The sequence below is a fragment of the Salvia splendens genome, chromosome 19, assembly GCF_004379255.2.
Source record: "Salvia splendens isolate huo1 chromosome 19, SspV2, whole genome shotgun sequence".
NCBI classification, from domain to species: domain Eukaryota; kingdom Viridiplantae; phylum Streptophyta; class Magnoliopsida; order Lamiales; family Lamiaceae; genus Salvia; species Salvia splendens.
The window spans coordinates 18,647,346-18,651,701 of record NC_056050.1 but is presented as its reverse complement, the minus strand read 5'-3'; the positions used below and the strand labels follow the sequence as shown (position 1 = coordinate 18,651,701).

Here is a 4,356-nt window from a genome sequence, read left to right as displayed (position 1 = left end):
GCCAACAGATAGGCATCATACACAAAACAATTATGGCAAGACAACATCTTTAAAAATCACAAACATGTGTTCGTGTTTTCATAAAATACGATTTGTATTTTTAGTATAAGAAAGCTCACCTTGATCGTTTAATTCCCTCAACTTGAATCTTTCGTTCCGAATTTACTTGCGAAGGTAACCTTTTTGAAAATCTCATACTATAATAATACACTAATTAGAATCAAGGACAAATCTACTTAAATTTGAATGCATGTCTCATAATAATTCTCCTTTTCTTACTTCACTTATCTTTAAGAAATTTCTTAAACTCATATATTATTTGATGCGTCTTCATTCACTATTTTTGGGCTTCGATTAAATTGGATCTATATATCTTTTTACTTTGAAAATTTTACTCTTAACCAAAACTCTAAAATAAATTGAAAAATCAATTATTTTCACTTAGCTACACAAAACCATATAAAAATATTAATGGAACCTTAATTTAAACTTAGGCTAAAAATTATAAATATCTCCCAACTAATTCCTGGCCACCTTTTTAAATAAATTTACTGCAGCCTAACTTATTAAAAGCAGTTGGGCTCAGATTTTAATTCTCTCAACCTCTTAGCCCAAGTAAATAACATGCAGCCCAATCACCAATTAAACTGCTAGCCCAAAAGAAATAAATAAAACCCACATATATACTAAGTCATCATCTTCCTCACAATAATTCTAAACCCCAAATTGATGTGAGAGAAGCTCCTCCTTCTCACTTCCAGCTGATGCCGTCGCCGCCGTCCGCCTCTACCTCCAGCGGTGTCTCTCTCTTCCCCTTCCGTTTCTCCCTCTCTCTCCTCTCTCTTTCTTCCCCCTCGGCTACGCTCATGCCGCCGCCTCTGTCCAGCGCCGCCATCCGGCGCCGCCTCTGTCCAGCACCGCCATCCGCCGCCGCCTCCGGCGGCGCTCTCTCTCTCTTTCCCCTCTGCTTGTCCCTCTCTTCTCTCCCTCCGCTCTCTTTCTTTTCTTTCTCCTCTATCTCTCCCTCTCTCGGATCTACTCATACCGCCACCGCCGCTGCTGTGCGTGCGCCGGCTGACCGTCGCTGCTGTGCATGCACAGGCAGCGGCTTCGCCGCCTCTCCTCCGCGCCTCGCCATTCTCCGACAGGTAAGGTAGGCCAATTTTATATTTATCATTTTTCCCCTTTGTTATTTTTTTCTAAAGATTAAATCTTGGATTTAAAAGTTTGGTGTTTTTTAATTGTAGATTCGTTAAGGTTGTGATATTGGCAGTCGCTAGGGTGTCGGGCTGCCCTCATCGTCTCTAGGCTGCCGAGAGTCTGTCTCCGGCAGATTCATACCCATGAGATAAGATTCTTAATTTATGCTTACCTTGGTGGTAGGACTTGGATTATATATGTTATATAAATTTGGTGATCCTTGAACAATTATCTTGCTACTTGAGATTTGATGGTGAAACATGGTGTTAAACTTGTTGTGTATTGTTGATTTCTGATTTGAGCAGATTCTACTTTCTCCTTAGATATGCATATGCTTGTACGTATGTGCAGAAAAGAAAGGTTTGGGATTTACCTTTTTACGTGGGCACAGAGTGTTGTTGGATTGGGGACTTGATCCTACAATTATCTGCAACTCTCCTTCCTCTATTCTATGTGAAAATTTTCAATTATCTGCAACTCTCCTTCCTCTATTCTATGTGAAATTTTTGGAAAGTTTGATTGTGATGTGGGTGGGTGAAAATGATTGTTTATATCCATACATATGCATAAAGAATGGCAAGTGGCAAGTGAAAGTGGCGTGGGTAGCAAGTTGTGGCAGCAAGTTGCTACATTCTTATCCTAATCATTTTCCTTTGTCTGGAGATTTGATATTCCCTTGCTATCATTAAATGCAGTATTCAATGCTATGTAGAAAAAATTTGATCGCAGTATTAAATCCTATGTGGAAAAAATTTGATCCTCTGGATTTGCCCTCTTTCTTTTTTTTTAATTATATATATTTGTTTATTAACGTAATTATTTGATAATTGTTCACTTGTTTATTTAATTTGGTGTAGGTTTGATCGGTTCAAGTTCGTGGCTGTCCGTGTTGAAGTACCCGATTTCCTTAGAACGCAAGATGTAAAGATTAAATTTTGTTGAACTTTTGTTGGATGTATCGGACATTAAAATTTTAAATTTTGGGGTCTTAATTATTTTTTTTTCACTTCCCTATCGTCAAACAAACAACGACAATCTAACGTAGCTCGGATTTAATCGCATAAACATTACTTATATAGATAATCAAGCTAATAATATAGTTTCTAATAATATCGGCTTAGCGGATTGTTACATCCTTGGTCAGATTGCTGTTAACGATCACAAAGAACATTTCATTCTATTCTAAATAGGCATATCTGAGGCCTGGGGGTAATGTCTTCAGTTCTTTCTTTGCTGAACTTGTATCCTAGGGTAATGGGTTCTTCTTTATCTCCTTGGTGATTAATCCTTCAGGCTCAGGTAAATTTTCCACATTGGCTACACAAGCTGACCCCTTAGACCCGGCAGATTCAGGGCTCTTACAGAATTCCAGAATTGTTTCGGCTAACTCTTCATCTGTCATTCCCAGTGTGTTTACTGCACTGCACCAATTGGCCACCTCCTTGTCAATGGAGTGACTCAGTTCCGAATTTTCCACCTGTTCCTGCATCAATTCTGTCTCATGAAATTCTTAGACCAGGGGGTTAATCACATCTACAGCATGCATATTTTCTATATCCAGTGGATTCTTCATAGCCTCATCAATGTTAAAAGTAAACTTCTCTCCATGATAATCTAAGCAAATAGTTCCGTCAAAAACATCGATGATTGTCTTAGCGGTGCGTAAAAATGGTCTTCTTAAAAGCACTCCGCTAGACTCAACAGACTGGTATTCACTCATCTTGATAACATGAAAATCAGCAGGGTATAGAAAATCATGCACCTTAACTATTACATTTTCTAGCACGCCCTCATGACCTATCGGCTAATTGAATTACCACCTTTGTATCAACCATTCTTACTCCTTCCAGTTTCTTATAAAGCGAAAGCGGTAAAACATTTATTGATGCCAGATCGCACATAGCATGCTCGACTTTAATGTTCCCAATCGAAATGGGAAGGGTGAACATACCTGGGTCAGTACGCTTGGAAGGCATCCCCCTCTTCTGAATCACTGCCGACACGGTCTCCCCAATCACTGTTTTACCGCTGGGTTTGGTCTTCCTGGCGATGAACTCTTTGATAAACTTACTGAAGATGGGCAGCTTCAGAGCTTGGAGAAATGGCAGATTTATTTCCAGCTTCCCAAAAATTTCCATGAAGTCTGCTGGATCTTCTTTTTTCTTCCTAAGTTCCCCTCTGTAGGGAAAGGGTGGTTTCACTTGCCTTTCCACATCTGCCACTTACAACTGCACTTAGAATTCAGATACTCGTCCTTTTGTTTGTTATTTCCCTTTCCCTGAAATCATGACCGTCTTCGAACTTGGTAATGTGCTACTCTTCGGTTAAGTGCCCAAATATAATGTTTTTTCCCCTTTACGTCATGCTCATCAAGAAGATCCCTCGCCTATGGGGTTAACCGACTTTCGGTATGTTGTACTCCCACCATCCCGGGTTAGTTGCACATTTCATTTTGGACATGGAAATTAAGGATGAGTAATTAATGTTTAAAGTAGAATGACTAATAAAGTAAGTAAAGTGACTAGATGTTTTAGAATGAGTTTTAATTTCATTTTCTATCTAACATTTTGCATCAGTATTTTTTTTATAATATTCAAAATTATTTAAATTATTAATATTGAGAATACTTTAAATAAACAATTTGAATAGTATTTTTGGAAACAATAACACAATTAAAGAAAGATATCCTTCAATTAAGCAGCGGATTCAAAAAGTTTCAAAAGTATGGCGGCCTTAATTTCACCCAATTCGCCATATCGGCGTTTATCTCTACCACCTGCAAACCCATCGGAAGCTGAGGTCTTCGTGGTGAGTGGGAGATCAGGGTTAAACCACACGGTTTCATACCTCTCGTAGACAGGGCTGGTCGTTGCGGGTCGGGAGTGACATGGGTTAACCCACCCACTATTTGGCAGGTCGTTGACGGGGAGAGAGGTTGGAGTTCGAGACCGCCGTGGATTAATCCACATATCATCTACATTCTTTGAGTTTGACATGACATATCCGCAAGGGAAGATCGTGAATGGAGAAGAATGGAGGCGAAATTGGTCTAGGGTTTCAAGAGAGAGAGAATTAATTGGGGGCGTTTTTAGGATTTACAAAGAGAGATAGTTGAAGGCGCCTTCTTAGGGTTTGCAAAGACAGAGAAACGTAAAT

The 4,356-nt window shown here is 39.3% G+C and overlaps 1 long non-coding RNA gene across 1 annotated transcript; it reads left to right on the top strand.

Annotated features, from left to right (window-relative positions):
* Window positions 1–625: 625 nt before the first annotated feature.
* On the top strand, window positions 626–2,206 carry LOC121779626. The gene is made up of 2 exons (XR_006045860.1): window positions 626–1,153; window positions 1,248–2,206. It is a non-coding gene; the product is annotated as an uncharacterized LOC121779626 (long non-coding RNA).
* The last annotated feature ends 2,150 nt before the right edge of the window (window positions 2,207–4,356 follow it).